The sequence below is a fragment of the Macaca thibetana genome, chromosome 3 (assembly GCF_024542745.1).
Source record: "Macaca thibetana thibetana isolate TM-01 chromosome 3, ASM2454274v1, whole genome shotgun sequence".
In the NCBI taxonomy this organism is placed as follows: domain Eukaryota; kingdom Metazoa; phylum Chordata; class Mammalia; order Primates; family Cercopithecidae; genus Macaca; species Macaca thibetana.
The window spans coordinates 99,375,249-99,392,027 of record NC_065580.1 but is presented as its reverse complement, the minus strand read 5'-3'; positions in this window follow the sequence as shown (position 1 = coordinate 99,392,027).

The window sequence follows — 16,779 nt, the reverse complement described above, 5'->3', positions numbered from 1 at the left end:
CTCGGGTTCTGGTTTTCATTGGTCCTCTCTGGATTGCTGTCAAATACTGTGATGATAATAAAAATAATTCTGTGCTTCACTTTGAAGTGTTAAAGTTGGGAGTCACTTGGAGAGGCTGATTTTATCTGGCCAATGTGGTGAGGGTTTATGAAACTGGGACGTGGGGGTTTGTCTTGATCTAGCTAATGCGGCTCTTCAGAGAGGCTGTGTAAATAGAATATATTTATCCATTCTTTTGATTTATATATTTTCTTAAAGGTCATGATTTACATTCCAGTTCTCTATCTCTCCTTATGTTGCTTTCTGAGAAATGCAAAACCCGTGGGGAGAGAGAACTGTATTTCAGGATCTGGCTTTTGGGAGATTTTCAAATGTAATTCCCATTAGTATCTTTGGAGGCGGGGCTGCCCAGTCCTTCCTAAGCCGGCCAAATGCCTGGAGGGTAATGGATTATCTACCTCTCAGCGGGCTCCATGGGAGATATTCTCAATGGTTTATGCATTCTGGCTGGAAAATGCTCCCTGCAGACATGAGGAGAAAATTCTTCCTGTGTTCCCCAACAGAGGTCCACTGGGATTGCATCTGGCTCACGAAGTGTAAACCCCATGTACTGTAAAGAGAAGATCAAGGGCAGCGTTGGCACTAAGTGGTTGTTCAAAAGGTTCCAACTGTTCTAAGTTTTCAAAAACAGAGTGAGTGCTTGTTGCTTTAGCCTCAGGGAATACTTGAAAAAGGTGTCTTTAAACACCTCCTCAAAATGCCCAGATTTTAGCAGGAAGAAAGAAGACCATAATGGGAACAAAGCTATTGGTTTCACTTTTGGCTAAGAAAATAGAAAGGCAGGAAACAACAAAACAAAACAACAACAACAACAACAAAAAACCAAATCTTCTGGAGCAAGCTTTTATGATTCTCTGTGCAGAAAACAGTTTCAAATTGAAAGCCAAACCATGGGGAACCAAAAAATTATTTGGTACTCAAAAATACTTCCTTGACATAGAATCGTATTGTGTTAAAGTTTAGGTGTCTGTAACATTTTTTGTGATGAAGCAACTGGTAAGCTTAGTAAATGAATAATGTGCTTTTGGAAAATCAGCAAGAAAATCTTTGAGAGCAATCCAAAGAAACAAAAGTGCTCTCTAAAAAAATCTTTGGGGTGGAGTTGTTTCTGTATCTCAAATCTTGGATCAGGAATATTGGAAGATTGATACTATTACTCAGTGTGCATTAACCAATGTAACTTTATCATGTAATGTTTTTGTGGTTGTTCTGCAGAGCTTAAAGGACAAAAGGTTAGCAAACACTTAAATTACTGGTCACATTAAGCTTTTGTTTTGTGATCCTTAGGCTCAGGGGAGGCCTACAATTGGGGCTTGAGTTGATAAAAGGCAGATTCAGGGAATTATTTATTTTGCTTATTTTTTTTCCATCTGGGCTTCCACATTAATTGAATGGATTCATTTGGTGCCATTTTCTTTCCCTTTAGAATTTTGGTCATGAAAATTAAGAATCATAATTCTAATATCTCACACGGTCGGTGAGTAATGGCAGAATGCTTTATGGCTCTGACCTTTCTAGTTTTCTAAGTTTTGATTTGCTGAGTTCTTTCCTCTTCTTTCTTGCAGTTTACTTATTATGATTATTAATGAGGAAGCAGAAAAATGGCCATTCAGTCAAACTTTAGGGAATGGAACATAATAAACGGTCTCTGTCTGGGATCTAACATTTGCCCCTAAATACAGTAATTATTAGGTTGCCTGATGATGTGCTGAATTTTACAAGGCTCTTATTAGGGAAAGAAAAAGAACATAATAAATCCACTAATGTGGGTAATGACTGGTATGGAAATTGAAAATGGTTCAAAATTAACCCACTCTTTTTTTCCATCTTCTAAATGCTCCCTTGGTCTTAATATTATTCATCATATAAGTATGCTTGTTTTTCTCTCATTTTGACTACTTCTACATTGCCAAGAAGCTCCAGAATTATTTGCAATTAAGTGCTATCTGGCCTTACACAGGCATTGCCAACAAATTGAACAGAATCTGATTTAAAAAATATATATAACAAACCTACATTAGTAGACTGATTCACAAACTGGCCCTTAAGGCCTTTGTGTCTTACTTATCATTAGTTCCCTCACACACTGAGCAATGGGAACAGGGAGGCTCATGGTAAGTGGGAGCTCTTAGCGTCACCACTAGATACTCAATGATGCCTGCTGAAGGGTTGCTTAGCTTAGTTTTCTCTTTGGGCTTTCCCACTTTTGTGTGATAAAAGGCAATCTTAGAGTAAATACAGGACTTTCAGTGTGCCTTTTAAAGAAGCCAAAAGACAATGGGTAAAGTGGGGTGTGATGAAGATTGTGGCAGGGAGACTATGAAGTAATGTGTTCTACTCTATAGCTTGAAAAATATCGGAGGCCTGAGTCTTCACTATTTGCAATGCTATTGTCTAACTTCCAGGTTACATTAAACACTGCATTTATAAAATACATTTTTTGTAATACATTCGATGCCTTTCTAAAATGTAGTTATTTGTTGAGGATAAAATTGAAAAAAATAAAGCGTGATTGAAAAGAGACTTTAACGTCACCCCAAATCTCTCTTCCACATACCTTCTACTGGTGTTTAATTTTTTTTTAAAGTGTAATTGAAATAAAGATGCTATTCTACTAGGAGCAAATTCCAGCTCTACACCACAAAATAAAAATAAAAAACAAGTATTTAAAATAAATAGAAAAGTATGTCTATTCAACAAATGGTTTGGGATTTATTGGGATAAGTTGACTCACTATTCAGAAAATAATAAAACTAGACTCCCACTTGATACCATGTACTTAAGTAGATTCCAGATGGCTTAAAATGTTCAACATTGAAAACAAACCCAAAGAACTATCAGAAAAAAATATAGGCTTTTTTTTCCCCATAACCTGAGGCAGAGAAGACCTTAATAAGCAAGATAGAAAACTCAACAAAACAAAACAAAAAGCCTCTGTGTGATATCATAAATAAAATAAAAAATCATGTAACAAACTGGAAGGAAATAGCTATGTAATAGACAAAGGATTAATTTTCAAATCTATAAAGTGTGCCTATTAACAACAAATTATCAAGAAACCACCAGAATAATATACACAGGAAACAAACAGTTCATTCACACTAGAAATACTGTAAGTGGTCAAGCAACTTAAGAATTCTAAGCCTCGGCCGGGCGCAGTGGCTACGTCTGTAATCCCAGCACTTTGGGAGGCTGAGGCGGGTGGATCACAAGGTCAGGAGATCGAGACCATCCTGGCTAAAACGGTGAAACCCCGTCTCTACTAAAAATACAAAAAATTAGCCGGGCGCGGAGGCGGGCGCCTGTGGTCCCAGCTACTCGGGAGGCTGAGGCAGGAGAATGGCGTCGGCCCGGGAGGCGGAGCTTGCAGTGAGCCGAGATCGCGCCACTGCACTCCAGCCTGGGCGACAGATCGAGACTCCATCTCAAAAAAAAAAAAAGAATTCTAAGCCTCATTTCATTAGTAATCAAGTAAAATAACGAAATACAGCATATTACCTATCATTGGTAAAAATGGAAAGGATTTATATGTCCAGCATTGTTTAACATGAACAAAATGATACTGATGAAGCCTTTTTGAAAGGTAGTTTTACAATTTCTGTCAAAATTAAAAGTTAATTATATATTTCGAGATTTCTCTTCTAGTAACATAGCCTAGTGAAATATTCACACATGTGCACAAAGATGTATGTGCAAGGCTGTGCGAAGCTGTTCACCAGAGAGGTCTATGTAAGTGTAAGACACTGGGGTACTAGTTTGCTAGGGCTTCTGTGATGACAGATTGGGCGGCTTAAGCCCCAGAACTTCATTTCCTCACAGTTCTGGAGGCTAGAAGTCTAAGAATAAGGTGTTGGTAGAATTGGTTTCATTCTGACGTCTCTGTTTCTCTCCTTGGCTTGTAGACGGCTGACTTCTCTCTCTGCTTTCACATGGTCTTTCCTCTGTATGTGTCTGTGTCCGAATCCCCTCTACTTACAAGGATATTGGTCATATTGGATTAGGGTTCACCCCAATGACCTTATTTAACCTTGATTACCTCTTTAAAGACTATGTATCCAAATAAGGTCACATTCTGAGGTTTGAGGGGTTAGGACTCAACATGTGAATTGTGAGGGATGGGGCACAACCTATAGCATATGAAAACACACTTAAAGTAAAATAGGAAGTGATTGTGGTTCATTCAGGCTATACGTTAGTATATAGTCATTGATAAGAATGAAGTAGACCAATGCAAGATTTTCAAAATATTAAGTGAAAAAAGAGTCACAGTGTATAGGTGTATCGTGTGATTCCATTAATGTAAATAGAAGAGGAGAAATGGATTTGAGTATTTATCAGTATATATTTCGAGAGAAAGAGAGAATTGGAAGGATGTACACCAAAATGTTGGGAGTGGTTGCTTTGGGGAAGAGGTGGAAATGGGGTCAGGGTGGAGGGAAGGGTAGCAGATAAAGGGTGTTTTATTTTTTTTCTCGGCATACTAATATTTGTTTGGATATTTTACAATGGGAACACAATTTTAAGTTAGGAAATGACATATACACATACACAAAAGGAAATTTCAAGTTTTGTGTTCAACAAAGGAAAATTTGTAACTATTTAACTTATTAGCTGTTTTAAAATTTCCATTCTCTACAGAGTTGAGAGCAACTCTCATTCAGTTTCTCTGCTCTGTGCCGTTTGCTTTCATGGGGAACATGGATCAGTGCCCTAATCAACTAGCACAGTGACATCAAAGGACAAAATGCCAAAGAGAAGCCAGAGAAGGCACCTACGAGCTTTTCCTCCAGAAGCGTCACTGGGGAATGTGGTGGGGAAAGAGCTAACTTGCTAGCAGGGCAAGGCTCTGATGAGAGCAGGGCAGTTGCTGTCTTTCTGCTTACTCTCCACCTCCCTCTGGCCTGGGATCCCAAGAACTGTCAGAGAGGGGATTGGGGGCAGCAGCTGGCCCTGAGCTATATCTTCAGAACTGGCTGGGGATTAAGCCCCACCTGTTGGGAAGCTCTGAACTGGAGCTCAGCAGGAAATTATACTGGTGAACAGGGAGACAAAGAGTGGCAAAACTTCAATCCCTGTCCTCTGTAATCTGAATGTTTCTTGTCGCTCTCAAAACCTTAGATCTAAGTATGACACTCAGACATTATCACACATGCCATAGTTTAAGTAAGAGCAAGTATAAATGATTGGTTTATTCAACTAAATGTTGCTTCAAAGGTGTACTCCAAAGAGTTTTCCTCCCCTATATAGTATACTATATACTCTCTTCTTACCACAGGGAGCAGAGTTGGGAACATAAGCTCTGAGTGTCATAATATGAAGATTCTTGGGAGAAAAGTCAATTTGCAACCCAGTATTTTTTGAAAAATGTGTCATGGTGGATAAATGTGTCAGGATTGTGGAGCTTTCAAAGAAAGTGGGCTTTCAACAATGACTTCTGCGGCATGATAGGCTGGGGAAATCAGAGAGGTGGCCAGGAGTTATAGTGAAATAATCAGAAAGAGGGAGATTATTTCTGGTAAAAGAAAATCCAGAAGAAAGGCTCAGTTATGAGAGTGTGAACTAGTGAGAAGGGCTTGCACAAAGAAAGCTGGAAGGTACTCACTGGGGAGGAATGGAGTTGGTGATAGAAAGTGGTTTATTCTTTTTCTGCCCCTTTTCCTCCATATGAAAGTATCAGACATGATACTGGTCACCCACCTTAAAAGCATGGTGAAAATTCATGGATTCATTCTCAAATGTACTGTGAGATATTAATGCCCTTATTTACATATATTGCTGTTTTCATTGTATGATGATTATTAGAATTATCCCTAATTTCAAGGAGCAACACGGCAGCCACCACTTCTACAGACTCATGGGGAGAAAAGTCTGCTTTGCCAGGTGCCCTTGATGTTGTCCAGCATGGACGAGGGGCCACATCCTAAAAGGAGGAGCTTTCAGAAACAGATGAAGTGAAAAGATCAACCAAGATTTTCCATTTGTAAACTCTTCTCAAAATAACAAGAAATGGAAATGAAAAGATGTACTAAAAGTAAATGTCTCCTGGGTAAATCACATGACCTATTCCTAAACCCAGTCATATTCTGTAAGAGAAATTACCCAGCTTTACTCTGATATAATCTCATTCAGTATCCCTTAGCATTCACCCTGTCAGGCAGCATTCATATGCAATAGAGCATTAATTAGAATAGATTATGCTTAACTAATGAACAGACACCTTTAGAGTATTCATAAGGTAAATCTGGTCCCGGGCCATCTTTCTGCCTTTTCAAAAAACGTTTATTGAAGTATAATATACATATTGTACAGTGCACAAATCTTCATAAGCTCAATGGACTTTTAACAAAGTGGATGCACCTATGTCACCACCATTCAGATCAAGATACAGACCATCCTTATCTCCCAAGAAGGCTTGATCATGTTTTTTTTTTTTTTTTTTTTTGAGATGGCGTCTCACTCTGTCGCCCAGGCTGGAGTGCAGTGTTGAGATCTCAGCTCACTGCAACCTCCGTCTCCTGGGTTCAAATGATTCTCCTGTTTCAGACTCCTGAGTAGCTGAGACTACAGGCATGTGCCACCATGTCTGGCTAATTTTTTGTATTTTTAGTAGAGATGGGGTTTCACCGTGTTAGCCAGGATGGTCTTGACCTCCTTACCTCGTGATCTGCCTGCCTCGGCCTCCCAAAGTGCTGGGATTACAGGTGTGAGCCACCACGCCCGGCCTTGATCATGTTTCTTTTCTAGGCATTTTCTCTTAAAGGTAACCATGATTCTGACTTCTAATTATTCTGACTTCATCATAATTAATCTTAACTGATTCAGAATTTTCTTAATCACATAAGTTATGGGCTTTTGCATCTGATTCCTTCATGCAGCACCACATCTGTGAGAGTCATTCATGTTGTTATGTGAGGTCATAGTTCATTCTTTTTTGATAATTCTATAGCATTCCATTGTGTGACTACACAAGCCAATATATCTATCCATTCTATTGTTGATAAGAATTTAGGTTTGTTTCTACCTTTGGAATCGGACTGTTCTAATCTGTCATGTACATGTCTCTTCGTGAACATATGTAGACATTTCTGTTGGGTGCAAATGTAGGAGTGGAATTTCTGGGTCATCAGGTTTATGGGTGTAAGCTTTAGTGGATATTGCCAAAATACTTTTCCAAAGTGGTTATACCAATTTGTACTCCATTCACAGAATAAGAGAACTCTACCTCCTTGCCAACATGAGATATTATCATCCTATTTAAAACAATACCTTAGTAGGTGTGTAGCATCTTCTTGGAGCTTTACTTTGTATTTCCCTAATGGCTAATGATGTTGAGCATCTCTTTGTATGCTTATTGGCCATTTGGGTATTGTCTTTTGGGGTTTGGGCAGTAATTTCAAAGGATACAACCCTGAATGCCAAAATCCCAAGTGATCAAAATTCCTAAAGTCTAAAATTTCAAAAATCAGAATCCCAAAAGATCAAAACTTTGAAATAAAAATTCTGGAAAAAATAATTGTAAAAAAAATTCTTCAAAACACATTTATTTACATTTATAAAAGGGGATTTGTTTAAGAAACAAGAGAACACTTCATAAGCCATTTTACATAATAAAATAGATAATATATTTTTGCAAATGTAAACAGGTATACTAATGGCAGTCACACAGGTGTAATAATTATGAGCAGATAAACCATATTTGTAAAGAAATAGGTCAACAAGCAAAATGTACAGGCATACCTCATTTTATTGCACTTCACTTTATTGTGCTTCACAGATATTTGTGTTTTTTACAAATTGAAGGATTGCGGCACACCTGCATCTAGCAAATCTGCCAGCACCATTTTTCCAACAGCATGTGCTCATTTCATGTGTTTGTGTCACAATTTGGTGATTCTCACGATACTTCAAACATTTTGCTCCTATTATATCTGTTATGATAATCTGTGACCTTCGGTGTTATTGTAATTGTGTGGCATCAGGAACCACACCCATATAATATGGTGAACATAGTCTATAAATGTTGTGTGTGTTCTGATTGCTCCACCATCCAGCTGTTGCCCCATCTCTCTCCCTCTCTTCAGGCCTCTCTATTTACTAGGATACAACAATATTAAAATTTGGGCTGATCTATACCCCTACAATGGCCTCTAAGTGTTCAAGTGAAAGGAAGAATTGCACATCTCTCACTTTCGATCAGAAGCTTGAAACTATTAAGGTTGGTGAGGAAGGTGGCATGCTGAAAGCTGAGACAGGCTGAAAGCTAGGCCTCCTGGGCCAAACAGTTAGCTAAGTTGTGAATGTAGAGGAATAGTTCTTGAAGAAAATTAAAAATGCTACTTTAGTGAACACATGAATAACCAGAAAGTAAAATAGGCCTATTGCTGACATGGAGAAAGTCTGAGTGGTTTGGATAGAAGATTAAACCAGCTACAACATTCCTTGAAGCCAAAGTCTAATCCAGAGTAAGGCCCTAACTCTTTTTGAATCTATGAAGGCTGAAAGAGGTAAGGAAGCTGCAGAAGAAACATTTGAAGCTACCAGACATTGGTCCATGAGGTTTAAATAAGGAAGTGGTCTCTATAACATAAAACACAAGGTGAAACAGCAAGTGTTGATGGAGAAGCTGCAGCAAGTTGTCTAGAAGCTCTAGCTAAGATAATTGATGGAGGTGACTACACTAAATAACAGATTTTCATTGTAGACGAAACAGCCTTCTGTTGGAAAAAGATGCCCTCTAAGACTTCCATAGCTAGAGAGGAGAAATCAATGCCTGACTTCAAAGCTTCAAAGGACAGTCTGACTCTCCTGTTAGGGGCTAATGCAGCTGGTGAATTTAAATTGAAGCCAATGCTCATTTACGATTCTGAAAATGCTAGGGCCCTTGAGAATTATGCTAAATCTACTCTGCCTGTGCTCTATAAATGGAACCATACCTGGATGACAGCACTCTGTTTTCAGCATAGTTTACTGAATATTTTAAGCCCACTGTTTAGACCTATTGCTCTGATCAAAATATTCCTTTCAAAATATTACTACTCACCCAAGAGCTATCATCCAAGAATTCTGATGGATATCTACAAGGAGGTTAATATTTTCATGGCTGTTAAAACAACATCTATTCTGCATCCCATGGATCAAGGAGTCATTTTGACTTTCAAGTCTTACTTAAGAAATACATTTTGTAAGGCTATAGCTGCCATGGATAGCAATTCTTTTGATGAATTTGGGAAAAGTCAATTGGTAACCTTCTGGAAAGGATTCACCAGGCTGGGCGCAGTGGCTCACACCTGTAATCCCAGCAATCCTAGAAGTCAGATTACTGGCTTAAAAAATAAGTGCATGTAGAGTTTTGTTAGGTATTTCCAAATCTCCTTCCAGAAAGATTGTGCCAATTTGTATTTCCATCAGCAATGTATGAGAGTACCTGTTTCCTCACAGCTTTGCCAACAAAATGTATTGTCAGGCTTTCTAAGTTTTGCTAATCAGTTGTTGAGAAATGGTATTAATGAATGGTTATCATTTTACATATGTTTTGGAACCATTTTAATATGTTTTTATGAATAGTTTATGCCCTTTTCCATTTTTATATTACATTTTGCTTCCCAACCTAAATGCTCATCAACCAAAGAGTGGATAAAGAAAATGTGGTATATATACACCATGGAATACTACTCAGCCATAAACTGGAATGAAATAATGACCTTCACAACAACTTGGATGGAGCTGGAGGCCATTATTCTAAGTGAAGTAACTCAGGAATACCAAACATTGTATGTTCTCACTTATAAGTGGGAGCTAAACTATGAGGATCCAAAGGCATAAGAATGATATATGTACTTTGGAGATTCAGGGGAAAGGTGGGAGGTGATGAATGATAAAACACTACAAATTGGGTACAGTGTACACCTCTTCAATGATGAGTGCACCAAAATCTCAGAAATCACCACTAAAGAACTTATCCATGGAACCAAAAACCACCTGTACCCCCCAAAACTACTGAAATAAAATAAAAATAAAAATTTTTTTGGTTCCTTGGCCCTCAATTTTTAAGCATTCTCTAGCCCTTTATCTGTAATATATGTTCAAATATTTTCTCCCAGTTTATCAGTTATCTTTTGACTTTTTAAATTGATATTTTGTTTGTTTTTGTCATAAAAACCTTTTTATTTGTCAAAAGTTATTTTTTATCTCTTTTTTTATTGTGTCTGTATTTTGAGTCATAGTTAGCAAGGCTTTTTCCTACATTAGGATTAAAGAATAATTCAAGTACTTTATGTTTTCACTTTTTTTCTTTATATCCCTGAAGTATTTGGAGTCTATTCTTATGTATACTGTGAGATATGGATCTCATTTCATCTTTTACCAAATGTCTACTCAATTGTCTAACATCATTTATTTTTAAACTTCTTTACTCCAGTGGTTTTAAATGCCATCCTCATCATATACTACTTTTTCTTATATGAGTCTATCTCTGAATTTTCTAGTCCGCCTCACTGGCTATGTGCCTGTGCCATGTTGTTTTAATTATAGAGGTTTATAGTATGTTTTAATGTCCACTACTCCTGCCTCATAAGTATTCTTTTCCCACATCTGCTGGTTATTTCAACATATTTGTTTTTCCACATAAAAACAAATATGGTCATTTTTTGGTTTATAATACAGGTAAGTTACTTTGTTACTGCTTGTACTCTATCTTGAGTTTGGTGTCACCTTTAACTTCATAAAATAGCTTGTTGGTACTTTTATTGGGATCGCATTTCATGTGTAAATTATCTTAGGGAAAACTCACATCTTTTATAATATGAAACTATCCTGCTTAAGAACAGAAAATGCCTTTCTATTTGTTCTAATCTACTTTTTTTTTTAATCTTTCAAGAGTGTATTAAAATTTTCCTTATAAATATTTTACACACTTCTTTTTAAGCTTATTTCTAAATATTTTATCTTTTTACTATTGTAAATGAGGTGTTCTCTACCATCATGTCTTCTAACTTTTCATTGTTTGTGGATATGAAAGCTATTGATTTTTTGTCATTTTAATATCCTGCTACCTTACTCAATTGTTTTATTGTTTGAGTTAGTTTCATCATTGATTGTACTGGGTTTTGCTAGTATACTGTTACAGCATCTTCAAATAGAGAACAGTTTACTTTAGCTTTATCCATTCTTAGGCCTTGATTGATTCCCCTTACCTGATTACTTTGGCTCATAACTCTAGTACAATGTTGGATAGTAGAAGAGGTAGTGGTCATCCTTGCCTTGTTCTTTATCTTAGTGAAAATGCCTGTTAATGTTTTATTAAATATGAAAAATTATATTGAGTATGAAAAATTATAGAGAATCTGAATAGTTATTTTCCTGAATTTGGAAATTAATTTTCTTCTAGTGGGCACATAACAAATGAAAAAATCACTCTTTGATCTAGTTGGGAACTGTCAATTTCTCAAGGTATGTTACCGTTCAAGTTTTCAGGTCAAAATCATTGAAGACTTCTTTTTGTAGGTTTTGGGCCCCCATTTTATCTTCCCAGGACTATAAAACTGTCAAAATCTCTACTTAATAGATACTTTTGGTTTAATTTCACAGATCTCACCTTATACGTGTACATTTTAGGAATCAGCAAGTACTGCGAGTGGAAATTAATGCAGAATCTTAAGGTCTCCTAAGAGTACTTCTCCCCTGAATCTTAGCCATCATTGGGTATTCTCTAACATCTTCAAACAACTGGATTTTTTTCCCTGTGTATTCTGTCCGGTTTTGATGGTGGCCTCAGCAGGACAGATGGTCTGATACCAGGTACTCCATTAAGCTGGAAACAGAAGTTATCTTCAGGTCATATTTCTCAAGTGAATGCTATTTTCTGGTGAATTCTGAAGACCTAGTAAGACTAGATTTTGAAGATAATTAAGTACTCACATTGGGGATTTATGCATTTTTACTGAAACTGATTACCACATTGGCATGCAAGAAATGCCATTGCCTCAGGCCACTGAGATTGGAAATCCGAATAGCTGTGCCCTAGTAGATTTTGGTTTTAACAGATCCCACTTTGAAATTATTGTACATCTTCCCTGGTTATAATACTCAGATTAGAAATCTTAAATATTTTCAGGTCTCCACTCTCCCTCACTTTTCTTATTAGGTGAGTTGCAAAAACCTACGGATTTTTGCCTCTTCTATAACTCTCCTCTGTCCTTCCCTTTCCATTCTCAATGATAATGCCCAGATTCAGACCCTATTGTCCTTTTCCTGGACTACTTTTGTAGCCACTGTCTGTGCTTCCAGATTCTCATTTCAAATACCCATCTCCCTTCTAATCTATGCGATATGCTGCTAACAGAGGTGGTCAACCTAATAAATAGTTCAGAGTATGTAAATCCCCTCAGAAACCTCTCCACTACTTAATGAGGGAAGTCCATCATTATCTGATCTCACATTAGAATCTCCTCCACAACTTCTCCCATTCATTATCCCATGAATCTGTGATCCAGTCATTCTGTCCTTGAACATGCCATACAATAGCTCACCTTCAGCTTTGGCTCATGTTGTTTTCTTTGATGAAACCATCCTTTTAAAATCTTTTCAAATTTTTGAAATCCTACTCATCCTTAAAAACCCCACAGAAGTTCCAGAAGCTCCTTGAAATCTTCCCTAGTCCTTCTAGTCAGAATTAATTGTTCCTTCTTTTGTATTCCCATAGCATTGCTTGTAATAATATTTAGCACTTGCCTTGTATAATATGGAGTTAACATACATTGAGTACTTACTGTATGTTATGCTAGAGAATGAGCTAAGCTCTTGACAAATGTTATCTCATTCATTCCTCTATATTCAGTGAGAAAAGGACTAAGAACTATTGTTATCTTCATACATAGAAGAGGAATTTAGAGTGATTTATGTGTCTTGTTTACATAATACAAACTCATTCAAAGTACAGATCTGATAAATTAATACCTACTATTCTAGTGCTTTCTATAAAGTAGACTCTTGCTAAATAAATTTTGCTGAAACAAAGAAGCTCTTTATTGGATGACCTCCCATTGGCCTGAAAGTCTTATTATCAACAAGAGATTCATTCATTCCCTTCAGGAAACTAAGCCGGGTAACATTCATTGAACACTTATTATGTGACCATTTATATATTTCACATAATCTTGAACACAGGTTCTGTTATGTTTCCCATATTACAGATGAGAAAACTAAGGTTTGAAGGAAGTTAAGGAACCCACCTATGACCACACAACTAGTAAGTGGTAGAGTCCAAACTGGAGTTATTGCTTTCTGTCTCCAGAACTAGATCTCTTAACCATTATGTTATACTGTCTTGTAGAGCTAATGGTAATTGTAATTGATTTCAAATTGGATGTGTGAGGTGTATTTATCTTTTCAAATTTATCTTTACTTTTTTCTTGGAGACATAGCTTCCCAGCTAGATACTAAATTTCCTGACAATATTTGCAGTTAGGTACAGCTATGTGGCAAAGACTTCTTTGCCAATGAAATGTAAGCTTCAGAGATGTGAATGATTTCCACATTACTTGTCAAAAAGAAAATTATTTGCCTTGTTTTTCCTATTTTTCTCTTCCTCAAGAGTTTAAAACCAGGCAAAGCAATAAGCCATTTTTGATAATTTAAATAAAGACAACATTTTAGGAATGGCAGATTAGCAAGATGAAATAAATCTAAGTCCCTCAATGGTTTTGTGGAATAGAACTGCCCACTATCTGTGTATGTGAAAGAGAAATAAAATTCAATCTTATTTAAGCCACTATATTTGGTGGTGGCAGGGAGCTAGGGGAGTCTCTGTTATAGCAGCTTAGCCTTTATTAACCTAATACACCATTTATTTCAAATTGATGCTAAGGATGCTTTTCTGGAGACAATTGGAAGCTTCTCATCACCATATTCTCAGAGTAGAGACAGATATGAACCAAGCAGTTACTTACGAACACATCAGCAGCAAACCAAGCATCAATGAATAAATTACAATACTAATGACACAGTTAAAATGTTTTCTCTTCATGTTTTATGATCTCCAGTTTGAATCTCTTTCCACTGTACACTTCATTTATGTAACCAATATACTATAACTTGTGATAATAGCTTACAATCCAGTCACAGGATGTTAATATTTTTCTTCAGCTAATATACGGCAAACACTGAGAATTTTAATGGAATAACCAGCTGGGTGACACTGAATATATTCTTCTCAGTTCACTAGATGCACACAGAGGGGAAGAACACTACCCAATCAGGGGATTACAAATGGGAAGACACCTGGCCAGATGATAATGAGAACCACACCAGTCTGGAGAAGGGAGAGTAGGCGCCAGAGGACTATTCAAATACTGAAGCGTCCGAATATGAGAACTGTCCAAGTGAAAAATCATCTTTATTCTATATGTGCCATGAGCCAAGGTGGGACTTGGTTTGAAAAGCTAAAAACATTTAGGTTAGCAAGAAATCCAGGTTAAGAATGAGAAAATGAAAGGTGAGAGCAAGAAGAAAGGAAGGAAGGAGGGAAGAAGGGAAGGAAGAAAAGGAAGGAAGGAAAGAAGGAAGGAAAGGGAGAAGAAGGAAAAGGAGGGAGGGAAGGCAAGGAGGGAGAGAAGGAAGGAAAGAAGAAAGAAGTGGAGAGGAGAGAGAATGTTTTGGAAAAGAAAAAACTACACAAGCTGGAGAGGTAGGTTAATTTATGTTCCTCCCTTAGAAGTCATAAAACTTTCCTTTGGCACCTCCCTCTGCAGATGTGTGACACGCCCAAAGGAAGTCGAAGCAGGGGCTCAATGACACAAGAATCACACCTCATCTCAAGGCCCTTCCAGCTTCTGGCAAGGCTTTCTGTGAACTTGACACTTATGCAGAGTTTTGTTCCTGAGGCAGGCACCTCCCTTGTACATGTAGGAAAAAGTCAGAGGTGACTTAGAAGCAACTTGGCTCCGAGGTCTAACTGGAGGGATTTTATATTTTCCAGTGGTCTGTTTGCCATGCCACCATCTATGCCATGGTAGCTAAACCCTGGGCAAGTTAGGGACTCCCACGTACGTTTTCTCCTAGTCCATCACGTAGAGCAGGAGGTAGATTAGGCTATCCATAGACTTCCCCATGGCAAGTGCAGCCGGGGGTCTGTCCTATGGTAGAATATGGGAGCCAAGTCCTCATAAATATCCTTCAGGGATCTCCATATATATTCCAGTTTCCTAGTGAAGTTCATCATTACAACCTTCACTCCTTGAAGAACTCAGCCTTTTCACATTATGTACAAATTTTTTCCCCAGAGAACTTTGGTGAGTGGTCCCTGGCATGGGAGTTTTCAGCTATAGCATTCTTAATGATGAATTTGCAGTAATTTATACTGATGGTTCAGGAATGAGAATGTAAACTTCCATAGCCCATCATTTCCTGGAAAGATTTTCTCTTCCAGTAAATATGAAGTCTGATATGGACTCATATTTCACAGCTAAATGTTTTCTGGTTTGAATCATTTGTACTTTCAAAAGCATCACTGATAAAATGTTAAAGAGATACATTTAAACATTATTTAACAAACCAATCTCAAGAGTTTGTTTAGAAGACCATGAGAGATAATAGAAGGATATGTTATTTACAAGCTATTAGGAGAGGAAATGAGACAATTAAAAATATCTGATTAAGCTAAAAAGATAGGAAAACACAAAAGAACAAATAATAGGTGGGACATGTAGAAAACAAATGGCAAGATGGCAAATTCAAACTCAAACATATTAGTAATTATATTCAATGTAAATGAATGAAAAACTCCAAATAAAACATAACTTTGTTAATAAATAACAAAACATTGGTCAGGTGTGGTGGCTCATGCCTGTAGTCCCAGCACTTTGGGAGGCCCAGGAAGGTGGATTGCTTGAGTCCAGGAGTTCAAGACCATCCTAGGCAACAAGGCGAAACCCTTTCTCTACTAAAAATACAAAAAAATAGCTGAGCATGGTGGCCTGCACCTAAAGTCCCAGCTACTCCTGAGGCCATGGTAGGATCGCCCAAGCCTGGGAAGTTGAGGCTGCAGTGAGCCAAGATTGTGCCCCTGCCCTCCAGCCTGGGCAACAGGAGTGAGACCCTGACTCAAAAACAACAACAACAACAAATATGCCACTTACACAAGATTTACCTTAAATATGGAGAAAATAGAAAAGTTAAAAATAAAAAGATGGAGAAAGATATACAATGCGCATATTAAGGTAACAAAAACTAACATAGTTATCTTATTGTGATGAAAAGTGGACTTCAACATGAGTTATTACTAGAGATAAAGAGGAACATTGTATAAGGACAAAGATCTAGCAAATTCAATCCTGAATTTGTGTGCAATAAATAACATAGGCTTACACTGTAGAAAGAGAAAAAAATTGGCCGGGTGTGGTGGCTTATGCCTGTAATCCCAGCACTTTGGGAGGTTGAGGCAGGCAGATCACAAGGTCAGGAGTTTGAGACCAGCCTGGCCAATATGGTGAAACTCCGTCTCTACTAAAAATACAAAAATTAGCCAGGCGTGGTAGCAGGTGCCTGTAGTGCCAGCTACTTGGGAGGCTGAGGAAGGAGAATTGCTTGAATCCAGGAGGCGGAGGTTGCAGTGAACCGAGATTGCGCCACTGCATTCCAGCCTGGGGGACAGAGTGAAACTCTGTATTAAAAAAAAAAAAAAAAAAAAAAAAAAAAAAAGAAAAAATAAATTAACAGAACTGA